General features: G+C 42.6%; 1 protein-coding gene across 4 annotated transcripts in view; it reads left to right on the forward strand.

Moving 5' to 3' along the window:
- Window positions 1–14438, forward strand: part of nlgn1 (neuroligin 1) — a 413423-nt gene that overhangs the window by 88419 nt on the left and 310566 nt on the right. The gene's annotated exons all lie outside the window — the stretch shown is intronic.

Consider the following 14438-nt stretch of genomic DNA (forward strand, 5'->3'; position numbering starts at 1 on the left):
CCTCCGTGCACGGGCGAGAAAAAAAGCTGCATCTCCTCATCATCCGCCGCTGTCCGCCACTTTGGGTCCCTCTCACTCTGTTCCAAGCGCATGGACGCACAGAGCTGCGCACTCTCAGCCCCAGCGAGCTGCGCAAAAAAAAAAAAAAAAAAAAAAAAAAGAGAAAGAGATTGGGAAAATAACGCTGTGGCTTGAATGTCTGAGTGGTGAACGTGTTTCTCAGAGATGTCACCCCCGCTGCAGAAACTGTGTGTGAGATTTCAGCCGAATTCAACAACCGTCCGTCGCTCCGTCGTTTGCCACCTGCAGACTGCGCGTCTAAATCTTCCGTCTCCAACTGTCACCGCGCGGCACAACACCGATTCCATTCATTCTCATCAGACATGAAGCGATCTGACCTCGTAGATTTATTATTTTTTTTAGGGGATGGGGGCGTTTGATTGTGAAACACTTGTGAATCAAATTAATACAAAAAAATAAATAAATAAATCTCCTTCGGGCTTATTACTGGGGGTCAGGATGGAGGGGGGGTGAGAGGAACTGTGTGTGTGTGTGTGTGCGTGCGTGTGTGCGCGCTGAATGGAGTCTCTCTATCCTCTGTCCGAACCGGGAGGAAGAGGAGGAGGAGGAGGAAAGTTGCGCCCGTCGGCCGCTGCGGGGGCACCATCACACCATCACCATATAAAACTGGATGAATGCGGTATTTGTGTGTGTGTGCGCGCGCTCCAAGGACTTGTCATACCAAAAAGCAAAAAAAATAAATAAAAAATAAATAATGAAGCTAGAGAAAGAGCGTTTGGATGGTGCGATGTGTGGCCCCCCCCCCCCTCCACAGATACTGACACTACCCGGACACAGGTAGAGGCCGGAGCATGCGTGCAGGCTGAGGAGTGCGCGCAGCTAAAGAGATGTTAGTCATGACTTTAGCTATGTGGGCAGCTGCAAGACTCGCCTGGCAGGTGATCCTAATCAAGCCTGAGTGATCATGCATATTTTGTGTGTTTTTCATGGAAGCTGCTGCCAGGAAGGCACAGCAGCTCCAAAATGTTAATGCGATCTCGTGTGTTCAGGTTTGTCAAAAAATACAGCAGGGGTGACTCCTGGCTGTCCTGGACTACATGTGGCGACCCCCCGCCGCCACCCCCAGTGTGTGATCGCAGCACCTTGAGGCCCACATGAATGTACCTCAGCTCGTTTTTTGTTTTTTGGGGGTGATTTGGAATGAGAGACCGGCTGTGTGAGAGCAGGCTGCAGAACAGAAATGTTGAACATATTTGATATTTTATCAATCACCAGGATTGCACGTCTGCTTTTAAGGTCACATGTGACATCTGTGTCAATGTCGTGAATATCTGGTGATGGGGGAATGTTTCTCATGTGTATCTCATTTATGAGCTGAATGAGAGAGTGAACAGGACGAGATCACGTGGGGAGAATTAAGCAACTCCAGACATTAGATGATCTGCACATGACCCCCCTCCTGTTCCTCGCCGCGTTACTGTGCTCTCCTGAAATGGCGGTGGAGGCTGCATCCATGCTGTTTCCGGCGGAGGTTGTCAGTGGGTGGGTGGGTGAGGTGGAGGGGCTCCAGTAGTTCACACCACTCAGTCCCAGGGGCTCTGATCTACATAGCTCAGCCCTCAAGGAAAACATCTACTCACCACTCATGGCTGTCTCCGTCTCTTCTCCCCTCACGGATCTCTCTCCTGATTTACCCACATCACTCTCCTCTCCTCTCCTCTCCTCTCCTCTCCTCTCCTCTTCCATTTCTGTACATAGGAGGGAGCTAGTTGGTAAATTATAGATTCCTTGTTGACTCATGCTGTGGTCCTGTTGTTTCTGGAGAAAGTGGCCGCCTCACTGCCTGGTCACCTGTTTTGTTTTTTGGAGCTTTTTTTTTTTTTTTTTTCTCTCCATGTGAAGCTGACTGTTGAAATTGCAGTAACAGTTTGAACAGTTTCAGTGCAATTGGCACGTGATGCCTCTATATCTGTGGCTGAATCGAGTCATCCCAGTTCAACAGAGCACTCAGATTTTTGTTTTACAAACACCATTAAAGACGGGATGAATGGGTTTTTGAATAAAGCGACACAAGTAGACATAATTCACACTGAGTGCTTCAGTTTTCCAACAACTGGGTCCCAGTTCACTGGTTGGTCGCCTCCTTCCGAGGACATGGCCGACTGTATGAATATTCTCCTTTGCATTTACTGAACAGTAGGTGTTCATCCGCTTGTGAAGTATGAAAATCCTGCAGACAATGGACAAAATGTTGTGGCAAAGTACGGTACGACAATCTTAAGTGATTTTTCGTGACTTTGTTTATGTAGCACGACGTGTGTGGTGCAGCTTTCACGTGACTGTGTTCCCAGATATGTTGACTGACCGGCATGTGACAGTTTTTTGGCGAACTGCAGTTAAACGTCAGCTTTCATCTCTGAACTGCATTTTGATCGAGCCTTTTGATCGGGACAGGGATTGATGGCACATTATGTATCCGCTCTCAGAATGTAGATTTGGAAGGAACAACTCTTGAAGTGAGTTACAGTTATTCTTTGCTATACACTCGAGCATCTGCACTTTATTAAATGTGTTGCCAAAGCCAAGTAAAGCAGAAGTCGTGCACATCATCACCCAAGACCTTTGATTTTCCAACTCATTTGGAAAACTCAAAATTTGACGAGTTCGGAAATGAGGCTCCATATTACAAACAGGACATTTAAGTATTCAGAATTAACATAATAAACAAATGTATTTGCTGAAAGAGTGAATGGTGGTGAAACAATCCGCCATGACACCACCTAGTTGATCACTAATAGCTAGATACCTGCTTCTTGACTACAATGAGGAGCGGCAGCTTTGAATAACTGAAGATCATTTTCCTCACAAAGTAATCATCGAGTTCCCGGGGGAGGTTTTACTGGGGAAACAATTACGTGTGACATTTCTGGTGCTTGACTGAACTAGCATAATAACTGATGTACTGGCAGCACTTTCAAAGCATTAGAAGCGTTGGCTAAGTGGGCTAAGTAATGATAATAAATAACTGATGACGACTACATGATAAGGTTGCTAACTTAGATCTTCATGAATGAATGTTACATATGTGAGGTGACTGAAAGGTTCACCAGTGTTCTGCATGGAATTTTACCAACCAGTTTGTCAAAGTACAACAATTTTCTCACCAGCAAAGACATCGGGTTGTTTTATTAACAATTATTAATGTATTATTATTAATTAAACTTTTCAGGGCAGGTGGTCGGTTGTGCAAAGTGTGTGACTTTTACCAGAAGTTAACTTTGGTTTCTTTCAGCCATGTTGGTGATTGTTCCTTTAAACCTTCCGTAACCACAAAAGTAGCACCAGGAAACACTTGTTTTCCACATGATCACACGTGACTTTACCTGCTATTTAAATTCAGGTGTGTGTCTGTGCAGTATGTGTTATCGATGGTCCATCGTGCAGCAGCCCAGTCTGGACATAGAGGTGGACTAATGACTATGAGGTTGCTGGTTGGATCCCTGGCTGTGTTTTGTTCAGGCTTAAGTGAGGATGTGTAATGGTATTGAATCAATAGCGTAGAAACACTGCTGAATAAACCATATTTTGTGAAGATCTAATTGCACTGGATTCGTGGCAACAAGGAAACAATTACAATATTTTAAATATGCATCTTTCTTTACTGAGACAGCAGAAAATAAATTAGGTATTGACAGGGATACAGAGAGGGCACAAGTGCTTTCACCCAGCTAATCTATACTTTCTTCCAGAAGAAAGCGGTTCAGTTTTCCACTTCTCACATGTTGATGGAATTTTTTATTGCCTGCTTCTGCTCAAGTAGCGGGCTGATATTTACCAGCTCGAATGGAGAATAGTGGATTTGTCAGGGTTGTGTATCAGGAACCAGCTCCGGCTCTGAATCGGCCAGGAAAGAGAGAAAGAAGTGTAACGAATAGTTTGATTTCATGTGTGACCATGAAATATTCTAACACTGCTATCAGTGTGAAGCCTGATAGCAGCGTTAGAATATATTGTGATGTGATTACAAAGCTGCTTTAACAGGTAACATCCACTTAAGATTGACAAATAACAAAAAGGTTCAGGGTTCTTTTCTTAGTCATTCCACAATACTTGGTTGTACAATGAATTGCAAGTTGTGGTCCCTTTCTGCTGCACAAGAAAATATATGGTTGAGTCTCAGTCTCACAGCCTGAGGAGAGAAGCTGCTGTCTGCTAGTCCGGTTGTAAGGCGGTGGACACTTCTGTATCTCTTACCAGATAGCTTGGTATTTTCTTTCAGTATCCTCTGGTTGGATATCACTGATGTCTCTGACACTTGGTGGATGGATACCCATAAAGTTCTGGGAGGTTTTTTTTTAATCACCCGCTTTAGAGCGTTCCTGTCCCGGGCCCGTGCGCGACCCAATCCGGTTTGTGATACTTCCAGTCAGAATGCTTTCTGTTGCTCCTCTGTGAGAGCTGATGAGAACCTGGCAAAATTGAGTTTGGTTATCACGGTTGAAATGCTGTTCCAAACTGAAAATACACACGTCTGCTCAACATCCATTTGGATTAAATTGGTTGGAAATGTAATTAAAAAGCTCCGTCCAGTATTTGCATGGAGAAGTCCCGCGGATGTGTTCACACCTGGCCTGTTGGGTGCAGTTTACGTGAATCACATTGTGTTCCTGTTTGTTTTGGTGCGGTTAATGAGAGGACTGTGATCTTAGTTTAAATTATGTGTGAATGCATAATCATACCTGAAGAGCAGCGTTCAAATTTTTAGTTTTTTTTTTCTGTAATGAATTCATTTTGTTTCATTCCTCAATCTATAGCACGCTCTGTGTTTTGTTTTGGTTGTCATAAGGTCATTTCTTAAAATGTTTTTTCTAAGACATCTTCATTTTGGCAAAGGTATTTAGAAAATATGTGGCACTTAAGATAGAGTACATCGTGTCCTTCATAGAGGGACATTTCTGTCATATAAATTGAGTCTTTTGAAATATTATCTTTTGAATTTGTGGGGCTGTAAATTATGATTTTCCTTTTGTTAATCCTCGTTGTTTCCATCTAAATGCATTTCAAATTTTAAGTGAATATCGAGAACATTTAAGCTTGTTTTTCTATCAGTGTTCATCATATGTCTATCATCCGCTATCATGATGCAGTTATTAGGAGTTGGTTCGTTGAGATAAACAGCAGACAGCACTCGACTCTCCAGTCCGGTGCGATTGCGTAATTGCATAAGAAGAGGTCGCAACGCTACGTCACTAAATGAGTGACTGTGAAACAGTGAAAATCAATGTAGGAGACCTGACGGACAAACAGGATTTGAGTTTGATGAATGTTACAATCTCCACATCGCTCTGATGTTCCAGTCTGCTGATATTCAGTGGAGCGGAGGCTTCAGGAGATGTTAAAGTCATCATGCTTCGTGTACATCATGATTCATTCGCTGCGGTCCGGGTTCATTGATCCGCTCGCGTTTTGCTTTTACTGACTCACAAACTTCTCAACCTCAGCCAACCAAGTCTGAAAACTGGTTGATATTATATCCGGTTGGAGCGATACATACGTCAGCTCATCCATCCACACAGATCACAACCCCATCCTGTGGTTATTACAGCTAGAACCTGCTGCTTTTTGCTTTTGGATGCTTCAGAAACAATCCTTTAGGAAACCAACTCACGCTTTGTTGACGCACAATATTAGCATGGCTATCATTTTTTCGCAGCAGCTACCCGGCCTGATGTAGGTGCACATTGCTGCTCGGGCTCGTGCTGTTCCTTTTGATAATCAGAATGTTTTATTTGCATGGAATGAAAATGAAACAGAGCAACTGACAAATGTGTCAGAATTCACCGATGAAACGCCAGTCATTTGAAGTGATCGTGTGCATAGATGTGTGGGTAAAACGTAACAGGGGAGTCGTGATTCCTCCAACAGCCACATTCAAATAAAGAATTCAGAGATGGAAGACGGGGAGGAAGCTGTTCCTGCTCAAATAAAGTAGACCACAGGGTGCACTGATACCTGCATGTTATCAGTGATGACAGGCAGAGGTGATAAGAAACACAGCAAGCGGGCAGAAAAGATAGAATGCCATTTCACAACGGCATCTTGTTCATGGCCGGTGGCTGCTGAAAAACAACTCTGTGTACTGAGAATCCAATACAGCAGTGCAACGTCTCAGGAGTCGAGGGCCGGGCTATTTTTAATGGTGGGAGTACTTTGTCTGTTGCACAAAATAACACGGTGTCCGTGCGGACCAACACTTGTTGAAGCTCCTGGCAACTGCAGACTTGTCATCTGCTTTGTGTGTGTGTGTGTCCACTCCTGTGCTCACTGATGCGGATGTGTAACCATTGGTTGGTCTTATCTGCACCGCTATAATCCAAAAGGACAGGAAGAGGAGGAATGAGATGGAGGGAGGTGGAGACCAGACAGGATGTCCTGGAGAGAACTGGACCTCCGCTGTGGACGGCCGTGTCATCCTCTAACACTGCTACACTGTGATGTTGTACATTCACCGTGCAGCAGACACATGACTGGCAGCAGCTGATTATTATATCAGAAGAAGGTTCAGCGCTGAGGTTGTTGAGGTGTTACAATGCATACATGCTCTCTTTAAAAAAAACAGTATTTGCACAGTGGGAATGGAACTGATTCATCATCTCTCTGCTTTTTTCTGAGAACCGAAAGAGAGAAACTATTCAAGAAGCTCTCCCTTGAAAGAACACTGATTAAATCCTAATTTTCTTAGGTGAATGATTCACCTGCAAAATTGCTCAGTTCATAATAGATAATGTGGAATATTTTTCTAAAGTTTTTGATGATTGATTCAGGGTTTGTTTTAAACCCCAGCGTGTTTTAACTGTTCAGCCCTGCAGGGACTTCCTGTGGTCCATTGCTAGAAATTAATGTTCGGCTGCCGAGCGCCGTTTAAAACCACAAAACACTTTTTTTTTTTTTACTTCTTGATGAGCTCCAAGGATTTAAAAAAAAATACAGAACATGTTAACATTAAGCAGAAACACAGAGAGCAAACTGAATTTTTTTTTACACTTTTTTTACACTAACTAAAAATGTTATAAATAACAATGAAATATTGTGTCATCCACAATATTTCTCCTCATTCACAGTCTGACAACAAAACATATCCCTCACTGGCTGACGTGCAAAATACAGTAAAAGATATTAAAAATGAAAATGTGCCACACTTTAACCTTCACACAGGGGTCCCGCTGTTTCCTGACGATGAATATGTGATGTGATTTTGAGGAAAAAACCTGAACTCGTGATGTTTTTTTTTTCACTTTCCGCCTGCATTGTCTGTCAGGATCTCTCTCACAAAGGAGTCAGCAGAGACATTTGGTGGAAACCAAGTAAAAAATGGCTGATGTCAACATCACAAGGTCTAATTCCGATTCAGGTTACTGATGTTAACTTAAAGTACGTACGATAAACTCTCAGGACTTAGCTATTGTTGTTCTCTTGATGTGGTGTCATTGTGTAGAAATACTGTAAGCAGCCAACTGTGTAAACGGAGAGTTTATGTATCTGAAGAATCAAACCCAGTGAAATGGTGCATAAAAGGCATTTTTGTGTTGCGGGGCGTTCGATTTAAATTAGCTGCCGTACTGTAGTTTCCACTGTAGATCTGAGAAGATCAGAGTAATAGTGAGTAGCAGCACAACATTCATCTGACCGCTCTTCAAACCGCTGGCTACACTGTCTGCCTTGCTAATGGCTCCTGACAGAAAGGTCTATACAGAGTAATGGGGATCCCTCGTTCTTGCTTAGTTTGCTGAGTGAACACAGCTGAATGAGCCGAGCAGCGGTAGCGGTTGAGGATTTGCATCGATGCATAAAATAAAGTATTGTGCTTTTCCCCCACAAAACCATCAACCCACACTTAACATCACGATGAGGTGGAAAACACAGAGAGGGATAGTCAGGAAACCGTGGATAAGGGCCTCAAAAAGACGAGGAAACCAAACAGTGAAATTAGCCGTTGCTAAACCAAAGGAACTGAAGGAAATGCCCTCCTCTAAGTGGATGAGCGGGTTTAACATAGAGTTGCCACCGTAACGCAAACACAAGTTCATTGTTGCTGCATTATTAAAACGTAATTCTGATATGTTATGTTGTTCGTAGCTGCAGAGGGGACAGCAGGTGCTTTCAGTCCTCACAAAATGTTTGTTAGTCTTGCCATAAAGAATGTGACACGTTTCAATACTGCGATACGTGTAAACAGATATCAGTCGTCCTCAAAGGATTGATGTCGTGTGTGTGTGTGTGTGTGTGTGTGTGAGACGTGGCTGAACAGAGCAGATTTCTACACGAGCCGTCTCGAAAAAGGGTGCATTTATTAGAGTGTTGCTCCGTCTCACCAGGAAGTTCATTCATATTAGATGATCCTTCAAAACACGAACAGCGGTGGCAAAATGAAGTGCCAGTGCAGTAAGTATGTCGACGGGTCGGCTGTGTACTGAATGTGGAACACGTAGTGCAATCGCACTGTCGTGGAGTTCTTGTTCACTCACAGGTGTGCAATTAACACAAATGACTTATGTAAAGTATTTCAGTGCACACATCGGATTGTGTTCTGTCGACAGTCGAGGTCTTGCGGTTGCGAGCTGTCATACGATTGAATCCGAGCGAGGAAGACGCGGTGGATGATTGGGTCGATAAAAATGGGCTTTTACTCACATTTTTCTTTATAAAAAAAAAAGATGAGTTTTTAAATCATCGGCTTTTTCACGGCTGTAATCGGAAAAGACCAGCTGAAGAGTGACTGGAGAGGACGGGGGGCGACACAGCCTCTGTACCTGCTCTACCCACCCAGCTGCTGGAGGATCACATGACTTCTATATGAAGTGGGTCAGGAGGATTTCCGTCACAACAATACAGTGTTATGTTGAGTGACCTATAATTTGTTTTTGATTACTTTAGTGTGAACAAATGAATCTGCCCCAGCTCCTGTTGGTGGATAGATTTTGCCGTCACGCTGACATGTCTGAGTACAGAGCGTGGTACCGCGGTGAAGGCCGGTGAAGGCCGCTGTGAATCACTAGTTGGTGTTTTCAAGAGTCATTGTCTTCCTTTCAAATGTAATAACTGTGATCGACAATGAGCTCAAGGATTTAATCACTTGTTTTGTCTACTTTACATGTGGCAGGGTAAATAAATGGCCACGGAATCCGCAAGGGCAAAGGAGGAAAATGTGGGAAAAATGTCTGACAAGATTACTAATTTAAAAAGAGCATAAATTGGTAAAGAATGTAGTTAAATAGTTTCGAATTGGATCCAACTGAACTAATATACAATAAGATGATCCCCCCCCCCCCTCCTCTGTCTTGTGTCTGTGCCCGGGGGGTGTCTCTTTAAAGCCTTCAAATCCTTTCACACATTTGTGTCTGCTGAAAGCTCACCTGAGGATAGAGCTGAAAAGAACAGACTGTGCTGGCAGGCTGATAGGGCTGTTAAGGTTACATGGCTGGAGTGTGTGCATGTGTGTGTGTGTGTGTGTGTGTGTGTGTGTGTGTGTGTGTTTACATGGCCAGAGTGTGTGACTGCAAACTGACTATGTTGATAAGTGTACGTGCAGACAAGCGTTACTCAGTCGAGGGGTTCCTGGAAACAACCACAGTACAAATGGAGCAGCATTAATACGCTGAGCTTCTTCTGTTACACACGACTGCCGCAGCTTTGTTCCACTCTTCCCTTTATCGTAAGCAGCTATTTTGTTTTTTTTTAATGCGAGTAAGGTCATTTAGGAGACCTTGGGTGCACAGAAAATACTGAAACCCTTTCATATTTTTGGAAGATCTATTATTCACAGTTTGTTTATACGTTTATCGATTTGATTCCTTAATTTCATTTTTTATATTTTGAGTTATTTGAAAATCAATCTGTTCTGAATCTGGATCTGCAACAAAATAGACACCATGTTGTTTTGCAGTTATTTTTGAAGATTACCTGGTATTGTGAGAATGAACCTTCACATTCCATCAACAACAATCATTTCCAGTCGTGGTCTATCTCTCTTGCAGAGATATGTCACGTTTGCTTAATAAGGTTGTCTTTTTCAGTCTTAACTGAACCCTAACTGCCCTTCAACTGTGTTTATAGACATATAGCTCATTTGTTATGTAATTAATAAAACAGTTATCATGCTGTAGATGAACACGGTGGTCCTACTGATCTGTAGTTTCTGCTGTGCTTATTTTATGTGCTGTTTTGCTTAGATAACATATTTGATAAACCAACAGAGACGATCATAATAACTGATAGTTTTGGTTATACGCAGGCTTATGTATGGATTTTTTGGTTTCAAGTACATTTGTGCATGTACATATTATTGAGTTTGCATTTTCCAAAAAAAAGTAGCTGTGGTTCTTTGCTGTGCTGCCTAATGAACAGATTACAGGCAAGTGATAAACAGAACAACTTGACATACAACCTCTGTCGACTATAACGTTTAACTTTACATTTCTGGGATCTGTTTATTTATGTTTTGTGTTTGAGTGTGATTGATTAAACAATAGTTTGGGTCAGCCCAGGATCACTATTCATATCACAAAAAACAATATTTTCAAGGGGGCAAATTCAATTTTTTTAGGTTTGAAGTACATGCAACGCACCGCCTTAGGGTCCATAATGTTTAAACTTCAATCTGTTTTGATCTGTGTTGGCCAAATCGCCTGAGCATACCAACCTCGCTAACTCTGTGATTTCAAAAGGGACAACCTAGGCTCCTCGCAAGAGATGACTTTAAAAAAAAAAAAAACCTTGAGCGTCCTCAGAGAGGCAATTTAGACATCACGCCTTGAAGTCAAAAGTTATATAAAACAGCATCAAAAAGTCATGAAAACAAAATCCCAGACCACCGGCCCCGGCATTCGGCCGTCGCATAGCCTCTTAAGTCTTCGCCCGGGGACGCAGCTTTCCACATATGTACCTCAAACTAACTGGCTAATTATGTCTTTGAAGCGGGCTTGAACTCTCTCAGGTCGTAACGCAGGTGGGAAAGGCGAGTCGAGTGATTTAGAGATGAAAGTAAATGGATTGGATTCAGCAGAGTTAGACTGTAAAAGGTTAGGAACACGATATAATGAGCCAGTCGGCCCGGGCTGCCTGAGATTCGTGTGTATAAATGAGTGTATGTTTTGCTGTGAATTGTGTTGACACTTGAATGTGTGTGAGCCTTCTGGAGGCAGCTCAGTTCACTGTGCCCGTGTCCTGAAGGGATCCATCTCGCGCTGAGCCAGTGTGGTGGCGAGGAAAGCAGGTTTCACGCCAACCCACCGCTTTCCCCATTGACCCTACTGGCAACCAGGCACAAAATGTCTGCCAGGTGAACCAAACAGAGAGGGGGAAAGCTCGGCTCTTCCCCCACCCACATGGATAACACCGGCCTGCTTTCCACTTTATCCGGTCTGCGGAATAAGGCACCAGCCTGCTTAGTATGAACGCCCACTGACCGACTGTGTGACCGAGAGAAAATATCCACGCATCGATTCTGCTCTGCCGAGATGATGGAGTTGAATATAGTGCAGGCAGATTGGCGCTTAATGCACTCGTCCTTTGTGTGAGGTTATTAGGCTGCTGCTGTTGATGTAACAGACACATTTTAAAGCAGGTGTGTGTGTGTGTGTGTGTGTGTGTCCCCTAGATAGATTTCTAGTGTAGTGCTTCTATCACAGCCAGTTACATAAGCTCGTTTTTTTGAATTTAGTGTCTTGTTTTTATTACTAAACTTTGATTTTACCAGAGGAGATTAAGCACGTGCAAACATCTCTATTTTGAGCCCGTGGAGGGAAGGAACAGAAAGGAAAGGGAAGGAAGGAAAGGAAAGGGAGGAAGGGGGAAGGGAAAAGGTGGGAGATGAGAGGAAGAGGAGCAGAACAGGAGGCAAAGTGAGTTGACACATCCTCTCGGTGCTCATATACCTTACCGCTCCCTAGGCGAGCATGTGTGTGTTTGTACGTGTGCTTGCGTGGCCTGTGTGTGCGAAGCGCTGGAGGCTCTGTGCTGGAGTTAAACTCTGTTCGTGGCAGTGCAGGGCACGCTGATCCAGACTGACAGGCCTGAACACAGGCTACATTCCCCGGTCAGCAGCCTGAACAACAGTTAGCCAGCCTCCTCCACAGGCAGGCGGCCTAAAGACCGACATCTTACAGTCAGCAAGCAGACAGCAAACAGACAGCACACCTTGTTTGAAGAAATGGAAACAAAATAAGCAAAGGCATGAGAATACTTTACATCTAGGTCCTTAAAATGAACATGAGTTAACAGGTATTGAGGCTCGTATAAGTCCATGTGTGTGATTTTGACTTGGACTTTTTTGAGGTACGATATGGAAAATTAACAAATTATCTACAGAACGTGATGAATTTAAACATTTTAACAAAGCGTATATGTATGAAGTTTACCGAGCTCCCATTCTGCACCGCTACCTGCACAGCGAACTGAGCTAACTAGCTAACAGCAGTAACAGTTTTGAGGGATGGACTATTCTTACATGTTGCACGTTTTACATGAATGACTGAATATTATTGACGACATTAATAACAGCAGAATAAACGTGACTTGTTAGATTATAAAATAGTTTTAAGCACCGTTAAGAAACACGTTAACAGTTTATAGAATGCTTTAGAACATTATAAAAATCCTTATGAGTTTCTTGTTATTGCTTTTAAACATTACTAACACTTTAAGTATTGTGTGATTTGTGTTTTTATTTGCTTTATTGTTATAATTAATGCTTTATTACAAATTTATAGGCAGTGAACTCTAGACATATTATTAGTTAACTATGCTTTTTGAAGGCACTGCATCTAAGGCCAGTGCAGTGACTTATTAAGGTTAATTAAATCTTTAACACGTCTTTATATCTAAACAACTGAATAGGTTCATTGCCAGTGACTCCCACAACGACATCCAGCTACAGGCGGACCAGACCTTCTTCGTATGCCGGCAGTCTGGTTGGGTTAACCTAACTTCAGTTTCAGTAACATACATTAGGGTAATAATAAGCTGCTTTTATACAATGGATCTGTAGTCTTCTAACTGATGAGGATGGCCTGAAATCTTAATCACTGTATGCACACAGCATTAGTCAATAAATGGGTTAAAGATGCTACTAATTCTTATATTGTCTTTTAATCCAAATAATCATCTTTTAAGGATGGACCTTAAGACTCATTTACTAACTCGTCTACAAGCATTATGGTTTTTGAATGGTGTTTGTCTGTTATTCAAGATCATACAAGATTCCATAAATTTCTGCGTTTAGGCAACTGAGACGCTGTTGTTCGGTAAACTTAAACCAAGGCCAAGAGCTCTTGTATTTAATGATAGTCTCTATTAAGAGCTTGTGAAATGGACCAGCCAGCCTTAAAGGTCTTCTGTGTCTAATCCTAAAGTGTGCTGCCCGAAGGATGGACAAGGCATCGTGGTTTCAAAGACCAGGAAGCCCAGAATGTGTGTTATCAGAAATGACCCTCATCATTATTCAAAAGAGGAGATGGCTGATCTCAGATAAAACAAATCCAGGAAGATAAAGTCAGAGGAGAGAAGATCTTCCCAGAGAATGTTGTGTGACGTGGTTGTGTGTGCTGTGCTGTGCAGTGAGCTCCAGAGAGCTGCAGAGCCCCTGCCTGCCACTCCAGTGCTGAGTGAATTGAATACTGTTTCACTCTTAGTCCCAATAAGTGAAGTGGTTGTGGATCGGGGATGGCTGCTGCACCACACATTGTGTCTGAGTGTTTGCGAGAGAGACCGATAAACAGACAATCACTTAAATGTGTTACCTGAAGCTACAGTAACTCCATACCTTTTTACTTTTATGCTGCTCTGACAGTTTTGACCCGGAGCGCTGTAGTTCCGGCCAAGATGACTCACATTGTGCTACTTTACTAATTATTTATTGTTCAGTTTTATTGTTCCCTCATTACAACTTTATCTACTTGTTTTTACCCCCTCCACACATCGATTGTTGGTTTTTGTTTCGCATGGATATTTTTAATATATTTAATAATATATAGAGCATTTTTGTGCCATTGATTTAAAGAGAAACATTAAGAGACAGCTGGTGGTTTTATTAGAGGTACAGTAACGACGGCATTTGCCTTTACATTCAGTTTATGCTGCCATTGATGAAACCAGCACAGTATCCCGAGGAGTTATGTCCATACTGGACAATTTTTAGCCTCTTTATTTCTGCCCAACGCCAACATTCATCGGCAATGCAGAAAATATTTTGCCCTTGTTGTAGTGGGATGGAGAACAAATGAGTGGATTGGCATTAACATTTGTTATTCTGTAACCAATTCATCTGACCTAATGCTACCAAACAGTTGTTACCATCAGCAGATTTGGTAGAAAGTTGCGAATAAAAAAAAAGACTTTTGTGGAAATATTTAAATTTACAG

This window comes from Sparus aurata, chromosome 11, assembly GCF_900880675.1.
Source record: "Sparus aurata chromosome 11, fSpaAur1.1, whole genome shotgun sequence".
Classification (NCBI taxonomy): Eukaryota; Metazoa; Chordata; class Actinopteri; order Spariformes; family Sparidae; genus Sparus; species Sparus aurata.